General features: G+C 39.1%; 1 long non-coding RNA gene across 1 annotated transcript; it reads right to left on the bottom strand.

Annotated features, from left to right (window-relative positions):
* Positions 1–1,401: 1,401 nt before the first annotated feature.
* On the bottom strand, positions 1,402–8,019 carry LOC145876278 (uncharacterized). The gene is made up of 2 exons (XR_014391481.1): positions 7,380–8,019; positions 1,402–3,116 (listed from the first exon to the last, which is right to left on the bottom strand). It is a non-coding gene; the product is annotated as an uncharacterized LOC145876278 (long non-coding RNA).
* Between the last annotated feature and the right edge of the window lie 5,740 nt (positions 8,020–13,759).

Genomic DNA, 13,759 nt, shown 5'->3' with positions numbered 1-13,759 from the left:
CCTACACAAACAACAGATGTATAGAACGGGTCACAAGGTTAAGATTTGTATGAAAAATACTTACAATTCTCAGCAGACAGTATCTGCTGTAAAAACAGTACTCTTTGTGTAGAGACCAGGGTCTGGCCCTGAGGTCATCTCTCCCTGATACCATATAGAACAGAAACATTAACTTATGCTCTGGAATGCAGTCTCTTTAGGTTTTATCACCCAAAAGACATTGTAAATCTCCTGTCAGTGTTTTGCGCTCAGTGTCCACTGAAAGTTGACTAGTAACAACAACTGGGACCTAAAAGACACCCACCATGAGACCCACTAAATCTGCCCAAGAAGAGACAAACAAAAGAAAAACCCACACCAAACTTAAAGACAGGAAGCAAACCAAAACGGTGGAGCAACTAAAGGTGTTGACTCTCCACATGTATCAAGACAACTGGAGCACTGGGCCAGACACTCTTAAATAGAACCTGGACCAGCTCAGGTGAAACACCTTCCCACTAACGAGATGGACAAGCCAGCACAGGTGTAACACATACTGACTAACGAGGTGACACCAATCAGTGCGTCCTACGTGCTAACGAGCTAGACGGGCTAACGAGCTAGACGTGATAACAAGCTAAAGTCCAACCACAAAACATAAATGGAAAAACCAAAGCCTGTAGCACCTTCCCCCTTATGACAACAAATATATCCTATATTTTTGTTGGACAAGTTTGCTCACCACCAACAGAAAACAACTTGCTGTCAACAATTAAAAACAAGAAAAAAAACGTACTTCTAAATAATAATATACAATCATATAATTTTTCTCCTTTTTCTTTCTATAGAATCCTAAAACTCACTAGCTTCTAGAACTCTCATCTTCCTAAAACTCACTAGCTTCTAGAACTCTCGTCTTCCTAAAACTCACTAGCTTCTAGAACTCTCGTCTTCCTAAAACTCACTACCTTCTAGAACTCTCGTCCCCTTGGAACAAGCCCAAACAAAAATCAAATTGTATTAGTCATGTCTGATTTCAAGAGCAAACTCCTGCAATATCTCGATAGGCATGTTGTTGGATCGGGGCCCAGTCCCCAATGTCATGCTCCAGTACATTTGGGTTGGCATATCTGAGAATGAACCCTGATATTCTAAAAGCAGGATAATGATGGTTGCATCAATAATTATGATGTCTAAATGTTACATGAATTGTAAATATGAAATATGAAAAGCAAATGTACACCCCTTTGTTAATATGTATTGGCAATAATTAACTTAAGGGTGAGGCATGGAATAATAAAACACGTATCTTTTGTCAGGCTGAATGTTTGAAATATGAGGTGATTTGAGACCTGCTTCTTCAGAAGTGGAATAAAGACATATAGCACTTGGATGTTGTAAATAAATACTGGAGTGATGTAAGATTGTTACATTTTTTTTAATTATAGACCAATTTATTACACTGCGTCCTTATGTATAGGCTGCAAGTACCTTGAAATTAAGTTGTTTTCAAGTCATTGAAAGAACGACCCGAAAATACATCTTTTCAACTTTCACTTTGAACTACAAGCGAACATATATATAGTCTTATTTTCAACGTCTTTTGAATGACATTTTGCTAAATGAGAATAGCGCAATGTCAAAACACAGTTTTAACGTGTCCAAATCAATAACCAATATGCAGAAACAGTTTGGGATATATTGAAAACCTAAACATTTTGAAGTGTTGCATTTTGATTCAAGTGGGTGACCAACGTGGTAAGTGTAACACAACTCTATTTTTGTTAGTCACTTTTTGTTACATCTCATAAATAGTAACTCTTTCAATTCAGAGCCTGGATTTTACTTTCCACTGAGGCTAATATCAACTGAACATTTAGGGTTCTACATTCTGACATTCCTTAAAATACTGCTACTACAATGTTAAAACATTCTATATTGTGACGTTACTAAAATACTTCCACAATATTAAAAACATTTTACATTATTTCATTGATATCATGAAACAACTCCATGTATTTTCTGATGTTTAGTCAGAGATTTTTTATTAGAGTATCTCTTCCCACATTGATTACAGCTATGAGATTTCTCTCCTGTGTGTGTTCTCTGATGTGATGTCAGGCTGGTTGACTGAGTAAAACTCATCCCACATTGATCACAGCTATAAGGTTTCTCTCCTGTGTGTGTCCGCTGGTGTGATGTCAGGCTGGTTGACTGAGTAAAACTCATCCCACATTGACCACAGCTATAAGGTATCTCTCCTGTGTGTGTTCTCTTGTGTTTTGTCAGACAGCCAGATGTACCGAAACTCTTTCCACATTGGTCACAGCTATAAGATTTCTCTCCTGTGTGTCTTCTCTGGTGTGATATTAGGTTGTTTAGCCAAGTAAAACGCTTCCCACACTGACTACAGCTATAAAGTTTCTCTCCTGTGTGTGTTCTCTGGTGTATAGTTAGATTGCTAGATGTAGAAAAACTCTTCCCACATTGGTCACAGATATAAGGTTTCTCTCCTGTGTGTGTTCTCTGGTGTATAGTTAGATAGCTAGATGTAGTAAAACTCTTCCCACATTGATCACAGCTATAAGGTTTCTCTCCTGTGTGTGTCCGCTGGTGTACTATCAGGCTGTATTGCCGAGAAAAACTCTTCCCACATTGATCACAGCTATAAGATTTCTCTCCTGTGTGTGTTCTCTGGTGTTCAGTCAGAGAGCCAGATATACAGAAACTCTTTCCACATTGACTACAGCTATAAGGTTTCTCTCCTGTGTGTGTTCTCTGGTGTTTTGTCAGACAGCCAGATGCACCAAAACTCTTTCCACATTGATCACAGCTATATGGTTTCTCTCCTGTGTGTATTCTCTGATGTATAGTGAGATAGCTAGATCTGGTAAATCTCTTCCCACATTGATCACAGCTGTAAGGTTTCTCTCCAGTGTGAATTCTTTGATGTATTTTAAGGTCTGATGAAGTGTTGAATCTCTTCCCACAGCCAGAGCAGCAGTTAGATTTCTTCCCTGTGGGTCTCTGCTGGTGTTTCTTTAGGAGTTCTGATCTGGAGAGACTTTTCTCTGCCTCTTCAGCATCATGATGTTGTTGAGGCTCCCAGGAGGATCCCCGATAGTCACGTCTCTCTCCTGTGTGAATGACAAAGTCAGACAGACGGTTAAAGGCCCACAACAGCAGAAATCAAATCAAATGTATTTATATAGCCCTTCTTACATCAGCTGATGTCACAAAGTGCTGTATAGAAACCCAGCCTAAAACCCCAAACAGCGAGCAATGCAGGTGTAGAAGCACGGTGGCTAGGAAAAACTCCCTAGAAAGGCCAAAACCTAGGAAGAAACCTAGAGAGGAACCAGGCTATGAGGGGTGGCCAGTCCTCTTCTGGCTGTGCCGGGTGGAGATTATAACAGAATATGGCCAAGATGTTAAATTGTTCATAAATGACCAGCATGGTCAAATAACAATAATCACAGTAGTTGTCGAGGGTGCAACAGGTCAGGACCCCAGGAGTAAATGTCAGTTGGCTTTTCATAGCTGATCATTGAGAGTATATCTACCGCTCCTGCTGTCTCTAGAGAGTTGAAAACAGCAGGTCTGCAGGTCTGAGACTGTTTATTTGAGGTGATGCCCAGAGCATACCCGTGAAGTTGTACAACAATTCATATCTGTTAAATTATTTGACAATTAAGACAGTCAAGTTAGCAACAAGTCATATTTAGTCTTGTTTTCACATTAGTAGTAACTACAAATAAGTTATTAAAGTTGTTGTAACTCTAAGCAGTGTGCCAGATGACTTTTGGTCTCCAATATAGGTCCTTTCAGCACGAGGGCAAAGCACACACAATTTGATTACAGAAACTCCTCCCTGCTAATGAGGAAACCACTAGTTATGGATGTAGTATATCTGGTAATGAGGAAACCACTAGTTATGGATGTAGTATATCTGGTAATGAGGAAACCACTAGTTATGGATGTAGTATATCTGGTAATGAGGAAACCACTAGTTATGGATGTAGTATATCTGGTAACGAGGAAACCACTAGTTATGGATGTAGTATATCTGGAAATTGAGGAAACCACTAGTTATGGATGTAGTATATCTGGTAATGAGGAAACCACTAGTTATGGATGTAGTATATCTGGAAATTGAGGAAACCACTAGTTATGGATGTAGTATATCTGGTAATGAGGAAACCACTAGTTATGGATGTAGAATATCTGCATGGAGCAAAAATAGTGAACAAAGATTTTAGTTTTTCACAAAGCATTCTGAATATTAGAGCGCAAGATCAGGAGTGCTACTCAAGGAAACTCACATTAAGCTCTGTGTCTATTCACTAATTCACCACCGTGGGGGGAAACTCAGGGGAGTTCTCATAGGCTGACAGCAAATATAGCCTCCATTTACAGGTTGATTATGAGTGCATTTCACACTACTTTTGGATTATAACTGTAAGACTCGCTTGAATCACCTGCTTAATATGTTTGTGTTATTGTCGCAAATCAACTGCTTTATACTTAAAAAAAACACTTCAACTAGTAAAATGCTCTTTGGCTAGCTTTGCCATCAAGCTGACAATAAGGGTTTGTACACCAAGTGTTTAACAAATTGGCCCATAGCTTCACCTAACAACAACATAGACCTGCTGTAGGACCCATAACTTCACCTAACAATAACATAGACCTACTGTAGGACCCATAACTTCAACTAACAACAACATAGACCCACTGTAGGACCCATAACTTCACCTAACAATAACATAGACCTACTGTAGGACCCATAACTTCACCTAACAACAACATAGACCTACTGTAGGACCCATAACATCACCTAATAACAACATAGACCTACTGTAGGACCCATAACTTCACCTAACAACAACATAGACCTACTGTTGGACCCATAACTTCACCTAACAACAACATAGACCTACTGTAGGACCCATAACATCACCTAACAACAACATAGACCTACTGTAGGACCCATAACTTCACCTAACAACAACATAGACCTAAGACTATATATTAAATATTTCAAGTGAAACATGGAAACTAAAATGTCTGTCGTGACATTTCATAACCTGATCACCAGATAATTTTGTGAATAATCCCACTAGGCTACTCTGTAATGTGTTCATTCTAAATGTCCTGAATAAAGGAAAATAGCTCTGTGTGTTGTACAATAGCCTATCCATCAAGGAACAGTTCTCTACACATTATGAGCGAAGTATCTCTGTATCCAAACAGACTAACGAGACCCTACTGTAAATCAACCAGACAATAACACATTATAAATATCGATTTGTTTGGGATGTTGGATCCAACGTGGAGCACGGCATAACTGTCTTTACCAGAGTAATGAATGAAGAAGCACTTTGGTTGTTGTTACATGTCGTGATGTTTGTCATGTGACTGTCATTCAGAAAATGATTTCCTGGATCAGCTGATGATAGTTGAACATGTGACTGTAACTAAACAGCTACAGTATTAAGTATTATGTGTAATTGTTGAAGAACCGCGTTAATGACAGTATCCATTTGGGTGTTGTCAATAAAGTTAAGTTGTTTTCATTTATTATTATATCACTTTTCAACGGGAAAAGTTTTTTACAAAATCACTGGAGGGCGTCATGGACAATTCATACAGTACAAAAACATATTCAAGTGTAGAATGCTCTTTTAAAAATCACACATTAGTTCAACAACTGCAGAGTTTGTGTCCCTGTTTTATAAGATAGTACTCACTGTATTTACTGGTGTTAATCAGATCAATGTCCCTGTTTTATAAGATAGTACTCACTGTATTTACTGGTGTTAACCAGATCAATGTCCCTGTTTTATAAGATAGTACTCACTGTATTTACTGGTGTTAATCAGATCAATGTCCCTGTTTTATTAGATAGTAATCACTGTATTTACTGGTGTTAATCAGATCAATGTCCCTGTTTTATAAGATAGTACTCACTGTATTTACTGGTGTTAATCAGATCAATGTCCCTGTTTTATTAGATAGTACTCACTGTATTTACTGGTGTTAATCAGATCAATGTCCCTGTTTTATTAGATAGTACTCACTGTATTTACTGGTGTTAATCAGATCAATGTCCCTGTTTTATTAGATTGTACTCACTGTATTTACTGGTGTTAACCAGATCAATGTCCCTGTTTTATTAGATAGTACTCACTGTATTTACTGGTGTTAATCAGATCAATGTCCCTGTTTTATTAGATAGTACTCACTGTATTTACTGGTGTTAATCAGATCAATGTCCCTGTTTTATTAGATAGTACTCACTGTATTTACTGGTGTTAATCAGATCAATGTCTCTGTTTTATAAGAGAGTACTCACTGTATTTACTGGTGTTAATCAGATCAATGTCCCTGTTTTATAAGATAGTACTCACTGTATTTACTGGTGTTAATCAGATCAATGTCCCTGTTTTATTAGATAGTACTCACTGTATTTACTGGTGTTAATCAGATCAATGTCCCTGTTTTATAAGATAGTACTCACTGTATTTACTGGTGTTAATCAGATCAATGTCCCTGTTTTATTAGATAGTACTCACTGTATTTACTGGTGTTAACCAGATCAATGTCCCTGTTTTATTAGATAGTACTCACTGTATTTACTGGTGTTAATCAGATCAATGTCCCTGTTTTATTAGATAGTACTCACTGTATTTACTGGTGTTAACCAGATCAATGTCCCTGTTTTATTAGATAGTACTCACTGTATTTACTGGTGTTAATCAGATCAATGTCCCTGTTTTATTAGATAGTACTCACTGTATTTACTGGTGTTAATCAGATCAATGTCCCTGTTTTATTAGATAGTACTCACTGTATTTACTGGTGTTAATCAGATCAATGTCCCTGTTATATTAGATAGTACTCACTGTATTTACTGGTGTTAATCAGATCAATGTCCCTGTTATATTAGATAGTACTCACTGTATTTACTGGTGTTAATCAGATCAATGTTCCTGTTTTATTAGATAGTACTCACTGTATTTACTGGTGTTAATCAGATCAATGTCCCTGTTTTATTAGATAGTACTCACTGTATTTACTGGTGTTAATCAGATCAATGTTCCTGTTTTATTAGATAGTACTCACTGTATTTACTGGTGTTAATCAGATCAATGTCCCTGTTATATTAGATAGTACTCACTGTATTTACTGGTGTTAATCAGATCAATGTTCCTGTTTTATTAGATAGTACTCACTGTATTTACTGGTGTTAATCAGATCAATGTCCCTGTTTTATTAGATAGTACTCACTGTATTTACTGGTGTTAATCAGATCAATGTCCCTGTTTCATTAGATAGTACTCACTGTATTTACTGGTGTTAATCAGATCAATGTCCCTGTTTTATTAGATAGTACTCACTGTATTTACTGGTGATAATCAGATCTCCAGTCTTCTCTTCTTCGTCCTCCTCTAATGTGACAGTAATCTCACCCCTCTTCATCCTCCACTCCAAAAACTGCATCTTCCTCCTTTTCTTTCACAGTAACATCCTCCTCCTCTTTCACTCTGAAGGCGTCTTCCTCTTCTTTCACTGTAACGTCTTTCTCTTCTTTTTTCACGGTAACAGCCTCACCCTCTACTTGTTTTTGTATTGAAACAGCCTCCTCTTCCTCCTCTTCTTTCACTGTAACGTCTTTCTCTTCTTTTTTCACGGTAACAGCCTCACCCTCTACTAGTTTTTGTATTGTAACAGCCTCCTCTTCCTCCTCCTCTTTCACGAGAGCTTCTTTCTCCGTCCAGCAGACCTCCTCTTCTTTAACAGGAGGAGAGTAGCTTAGTGAACACATGGTCGGGGATGTTAGCTAGCTAGGCTAGTGCTAACTTAACCAGCCAGCTAGTTGACTTACAACGTAAATTTACATTAAATGGGTAGCTAGTTGTTTCCACATAAGTATGTTTAAATCATAGTGACAAATAAACCACGAAATTGTCTAAAGAACTTGAATGTTCCGACTTTGTCGGCTAGCGAGCTACCGAGGTGGCTGCAGTTGTTGAAGAAGCGTTCCGTCCACTAGATTATACGTCACACTAGAAATATCGCCTGAAAGACACATATCGCCATCTGCTGTCTGGAGGGAGGAAACGCAGTTGAGGAGGGAAAACTATTTTTATTCTTCATTGAATTATAATATTATAAAGCAGTTTAGGGAAACGTTTTTTTTTCTCTCCATTAAATATTAATATTATATCAACACGTACAAAGAGCAACAAGTGTTGTTTGATTAGTTCATTTTTTTATGAGAATTTAAAACAAACTCTACATCTACTCCACATCTGTATTTCTGATTCAGTCAAATAACTAGATATCAAAATAAGCACCTAGTTATTGATACCCTTGATAAAGATGAGCTAAAATGACTGTATAAAATAAATAAACTTTACCCACAACCAGGATATTTTAGCCGAAAATCATTTCACATTCAAATATGTCATTTTAAATGTCATTTTAAATGGCTCAATTCAATCCAGCTGGGCCTTTTTAACACAGACAGTTGTTCCTGCTGTAGATGTTATGCCTTTGTACAGATCTAGGATCAGTTCTCCTCCACAATGCATATTCAGTACCGGTCAATTGTTTGGACACACCTCCAAATTCAATGTTTTTTCTTTATTTTAACTATTGTCTACATTGTAGAATAATAGTGGAGACATCAAAACTATGAAATAACTCATATGGAATCATGTAGTAACCAAAAAAAGTGTTAAACAAATCAAAATATATTCTATATTTTATATTCTCCAAGTTTATCATTTTAAAAGGCTAATTGATCATTAGAAAACCCTTTTGCAATTATGTTAGCACAGCTGAAAACTTTTGTTCTGATTAATGAAGCAATAAAACTGGCCTTCTTTAGACTAGTTGAGTATCTGGAGCATCAGCATTTGTGAGTTCGATTACAGGCTCAAAATGGCCAGAAACAAATCATTTTCTTCTGAAAATTGTTAGTCTATTCTATTTCTGAGAAATGAAGGCTATTCCAATGCGAAAAATTGCCAAGAAACTGAAGATCTCGTACAATGCTGTGTACTACTCCCTACACAGAACAGCGCAAACTGGCCTAACCAGAATGGAAGGAGGCCCCAGTGCACAACTGAGCAAGAGGACAAGTACGTTAGTGTCTAATTTGAGAAACAGACGCCTCACAAGTTTTCAACTAGGTGCTTAATCAAATTGTACCCGCAAAACACCAGTCTAAACATCAACAGTGAAGAGGCGACTCCGGGATGTTGGCCTTCTAGGCAGAGTTGCAAAGAAAAATCCATATCTCAGACCGTTTAAAAAAAGGAAAAGATTAAGATGGGCAAACTAACACAGACATTGGGCAGAGGAAGATTGGAAAAAAGTGTTATGGACAGACGAATCTAAGTTTGAGGTGTTCGGATCACAAACAAGAACATTCGTGAGTTCCAGAAAAAATGAAAAGATGCTGGAGGAGTGCTTGACGCCTTCTGTCAAGCATGGTGGAGGCAATGTGATGGTCTGGGGGTGCTTTGGTGGTGGTAAAGTGGGAGATTTGTACAGGGTAAAAGGGATCTTGAAGAAGGAAGGCTATCACTCCATTTTGCAAAGCCATGCCATACCCTGTGGACGGCGCTTAATTGGAGCCAACTTCCTCCTACACCAGGACAATGACCCAAAGCACAGCTCCATTTAGGGAAGAAGCATTCAGCTGGTATTCTGTCTATAATGGAGTGGTCAGAACAGTCACCGGATCTCAACCCTATTGAGCTGTTGTGGGGGCAGCTTGACCGTATGATACGTAAGAAGTGCCCATCAATCCAATCCAATTTGTGGGAGGTGCTTCAGGAAACATGGGTTAGGGTTTGGCAGGGGTTTGGCCGTCATTGTAAATAAGAATTTGTCCTTAGCTGGCTTGCCTGTTTAAATAAAGGTTAAATACATTTTTTTTTAAATGTAACTTCATTACACCGTTACACTGGCATACAAACTCGGTAGCATAGAGTTGATAATACATATGACGTTGGGAAATAGTGCATTGTGGGTAGTTTAGAAGATTTCCCGAAATAAGTTAATCAATTTGTAATAATGCAAAAACATAGCTGTTTGTACTTATAGGTAACCATATCGTGACTACAACTAGGCTACTAAGTCTTTAACCACACTGTGTTGTTACACTGGCGAGTAAAAACTCATGCTTCCTACACTTTAACTTTTTGTCTGACAATAAAATAATCATTTTACTCAACTGCGTTACCCACTCCAGTCAGCAGATGGCGGTGTGGGAATTTAAGGTAATGCTGTTGGTGTGACGTATAATGTAGTGGACGGAACGCTTCTTTCAACAGCAACAACAGTTAGTCAGACACCACGGTAGCTTGCTAGACAAAATAGCCGAACAATAAAGCTCTTTAGATGCTTTAGTGTATATTAGCCACTGTGTTTTAAACCCACTTCTGTCGTCTAGTTAGTTATCCGATTTAATTTCATATTTACGGTGTTGTTGTTATTAGTCAGCTAGCGGGCTGGTTAAGTTAGCATTAGCCTAGCTAGCTAACATCTCCGACCATGCGTTCACTAAGCTACTCTCCTCCTGCTAAAGAAGAGGTCTGTTGGACGGAGAAAGAAGCTCTCGTCAAAGAGGAGGAGGAAGAGGAGGCTGTTTCAATACAAAAACAAGTAGAGGGTGAGGCTGTTACAGTGAAAGAAGAAGAGAAAGACGTTTCAGTAAAAGAAGAGGAAGATGCGTTCAGAGTGAAAGAGGAGGAGGATGTTACTGTAAAAGAAGAAGAGGAAGATGCAGTTTATGGAGTGGAAGAGGAGGGGGAGATGACTGTCACATCGAAAAAGGAAGAAGAGGAGGAAACTGTATATCTGGGCCCGGTTTCCCAAAGGCATGTTAAGGCATCCAATGGTTTTAACAATGAACGGGCCCTGATAAACACTAGTAAGTACTGTCTTAAATACAGAGTCACAAACTCTGCAGTTGTTGAACTGATGTGTGGTGTTAAAGGGGAAATCTGCAATTGCTACATCCATATTGTGACTTTATAATTATTAATTTATAGCCATTGATTCTTGAAGAATATAACACATGCCTCATGAGCTTAGTTAAACTGTTGTACCACATCAGAACCCCAAATAAGTTTTTTTTACTCCAATGTCTAGAAATGTAAACCAACACTGTATAGCCTCAACATAGTTAAAACTATAATGTTGATATCATGGATGGTCAGTCCTTGCATCCATAGGTCTGTCTATGAATTTGAAAGTAGTTACATTTCTCCAACCCCATAATCATCTTATAACCAAAACAGTGGTGGAATGACAGCTTTGTTGTTGTATGAACGGCAGATTGCTGGGTTGTGTGGGTTTTTTCAACAGTAACAAAATGGCTGCCCAGAGGCTTGGTTTGGTAAACAGCTGAGGGATGGGGGAAGGAGGAGTGTAACCACTCAAATTTATTCATCCAGGATGTCATAATTATAGTTTAACCAGGTTTCTAGGATATATAGTATATTGTAGAATTCATCCATGATGTCATAATGATAGTTTAACCAGGTTTCTAGGCTATATAGTATATTGTAGAATTCATCCATGATGTCATAATGATAGTTTAACCAGGTTTCTAGGCTATATAGTATATTCTAGAATTCATCCATGATGTCATAATGATAGTTTAACCAGGTTTCTAGGCTATATAGTATATTCTAGAATTCATCCATGATGTCATAATGATAGTTTAACCAGGTTTCTAGGATATATAGTATATTCTATAACTGCCAGTGTAGATTTCCTGTGGAGGCAAATTATTAGAGCTGTTGATAAGTCATTGTATAATATTCAGCCAATTGTTTTTCATGCCATTACATTAAAGGCAAGACATACCTAGATTCAATTACATTCATGAATTGGTTTGAAACCTTTGTTTTAAACCCTTCTCAAAATTGGTGCCTTGCCGGATTTGTAAAAAATGGTTTGTCATGAAACTCTATTTTTTTTTTAAATGTAACCTTTATTTAACTAGACAAGTCAGTTAAGAACAAATTCTTATTTACAATGACTGCCTACTCCGGACAACGCTGGGCCAATTGTGCGCCGCCCTATGGAACTCCCAATCACGGCCGGTTGTGATACAGCCTGGATTTGAACCAGGGTGTCTGTAGTGAAGCCTCAAGCACTGAGATGCAGTGTCTGCTGCGCCACTCGGGAGCCCCAAAATCACTATAACCTGACTAGAGGGAGCCAGTCGTCAACATAACCTGACTGGAGGGAGCCAGTCATCACTATAACCTGACTGGAGGGAGCCAGTCATCACTATAACCTGACTGGAGGGAGCCAGTCATCACTATAACCTGACTGGAGGGAGCCAGTCATCACTATAACCTGACTGGAGGGAGCCAGTCATCACTATAACCTGACTGGAGGGAGGGAGCCAGTCATCACTATAACCTGACTGGAGGGAGGGAGCCAGTCATCACTATAACCTGACTGGAGGGAGGGAGCCAGTCATCACTATAACCTGACTAGAGGGAGGGAGCCAGTGATCACTATAACCTGACTAGAGGGAGGGAGCCAGTCATCACTATAACCTGACTAGAGGGAGGGAGCCAGTCATCACTATAATCTGACTAGAGGGAGGGAGCCAGTCATCACTATAATCTGACTAGAGGGAGGGAGCCAGTCATCACTATAACCTGACTAGAGGGAGGGAGCCAGTCATCACTATAACCTGACTAGAGGGAGGGAGCCAGTCATCACTATAACCTGACTAGAGGGAGGGAGCCAGTCATCACTATAACCTGACTAGAGGGAGGGAGCCAGTCATCACTATAACCTGACTAGAGGGAGGGAGCCAGTCATCACTATAACCTGACTAGAGGGAGGGAGCCAGTCATCACTATAACCTGACTAGAGGGAGGGAGCCAGTCATCACTATAACCTGACTAGAGGGAGCCGACCAGTTCTGAAAGCCTTTTGCCGTACCCTCACCCTACTCCTCTGGTGAGGTTATCCCAGGCCCTGTGTGTCCCCAGGCGCTCTCATTTGTTGACTTCTGTAACCGTAAAAGCCTTGGTTTCATGCATGTTAACATCAGAAGCCTCCTCCCTAAGTTTGTTTTACTCACTGCTTTAGCACACTCCGCCAACCTTGATGTCCTTGCCGTGTCTGAATCCTGGCTTTGGAAGGTCACCAAAAATTCTGAAATTTCCATCCCCAACTACAACATTTTCCATCAAAATGAGAGGAGTTGCAATCTACTGCAGAGATGGCCTGCAAAGTTCTATCATACATTCCAGGTCTAAGCCCAAACAGTTCGAGCTTCTAATTAAAAAAATTAATCTCTCCAGAAATAAGTCTCTCACTGTTGCCGCCTGTTACAGACCCCCCTCAGCTCCCAGCTGTGCCCTGGACACCATATGTGAATTGATTGGCCCCCATCTATCTTCAGAGTTTGTTCTGTTAGGTGACCTAAACTGGGATATGCTTAACCTCTCTAGGGGGTGTGGGACGCTACCGTCCCACATGGCCAACATCCAGTGAAATTGCAGAGCGCCAAATTCAAAAACAGAAATACTCATAAGAATTCATAAAACATACAAGTGTTATACATCGGTTTAAAGATTAACTTCTTGTTAATCAAACCACGGTGTCAGATTTCAAAAAGGCTTTACCGTGAAAGCATACCATGCGATTATCTGAGAACAGCGCCCAGCAGACAAATCATTAGTAACAGTTACCAGCCAAGTAGAGGAGTTACACAAGTCAGAAATAGCGA

This window comes from Salmo salar, unplaced genomic scaffold (assembly GCF_965601325.2).
Source record: "Salmo salar unplaced genomic scaffold, fSalSal1 ptg000536l, whole genome shotgun sequence".
In the NCBI taxonomy this organism is placed as follows: Eukaryota; Metazoa; Chordata; class Actinopteri; order Salmoniformes; family Salmonidae; genus Salmo; species Salmo salar.
The sequence above is the reverse complement of the archived record's forward strand: the minus strand, read 5'-3'. Positions and strand labels throughout refer to the sequence as shown.